This window comes from Ambystoma mexicanum, chromosome 12, assembly GCF_040938575.1.
Source record: "Ambystoma mexicanum isolate Mex_15411 chromosome 12, UKY_AmexF1_1, whole genome shotgun sequence".
Classification (NCBI taxonomy): Eukaryota; Metazoa; Chordata; class Amphibia; order Caudata; family Ambystomatidae; genus Ambystoma; species Ambystoma mexicanum.
Window position 1 is genome coordinate 701011187 of NC_090936.1, and position 807 is coordinate 701011993.

The 807-nt window shown below is 57.1% G+C and overlaps 1 pseudogene; it reads right to left on the reverse strand.

Moving 5' to 3' along the window:
• Positions 1–271: 271 nt before the first annotated feature.
• LOC138514885 (5.8S ribosomal RNA) lies at positions 272–422 on the reverse strand (annotated as a pseudogene).
• Between the last annotated feature and the right edge of the window lie 385 nt (positions 423–807).

Sequence of the window (807 nt, forward strand, 5' to 3'; positions counted from 1 at the left end):
CAGTGGTAATACTGCTGCATGACACAGTGGTAACGCTAATTCTGGTTGGCGGAAGTTGCGCCGGTTTTCTGCTGCACTTGTGATGACGCCCACAGTGCGCAACCATGGAGGGAATGCAACCTGCAGGGGCTGCTTGGTCCCGAGTGGCAGTCTAGGGATTATGCAGTGCCGCTGATCGGGTTCTGACATTAGGGGTACGAAGGAAACAGGGCCCCTGCAACATCCCCAGCCACGCACCTGCGGAGGGTACCTGGGGCTATTGTCATTCAAGCGACCCTTGGACAGGCACAGCCCCAGAAGGAATCTAGGGCCACAAGGTGCGTTCGAAGTGCCGATCAATTTGCCCTTCAATTCACACTGATTCTCACAGCTAGCTGTGTTCTTCATCGATGCACAAGCCGAGTGATCCACCACCAGGAGTGACAGGACATTGGCCCAAAACTGTAAGTTCAGGAGGACTGGGGAAGACAGTGCCACCTGTCCCACCCACACATGCAGTGAGACAGCCTGGAACCCCGCCTGGCTTTCCCGCTTAGGAGTCAGCCAAGACCATTGCAATTTTCAAAGGTGCAGGTTCCAGGTACTCAGTCTGGGATCCCACCCACCATCTTCTGCAGCAGCACAAGAGGTGATCCCCACAGTGACTGGGCAGGCAGCTCAACCTCCGGGCCCACCAGACCAATCAGCTTATCCATCCATGACTATGGCCTCCCGCTCCCTTTTCGGGAAGCAGGAGAGGAGGGCCAGAGGCAGGCTGGGTGGGGGTTGGGTGGAGCTGCAAGGGCCTTCAAACCCCAACACAGAGCC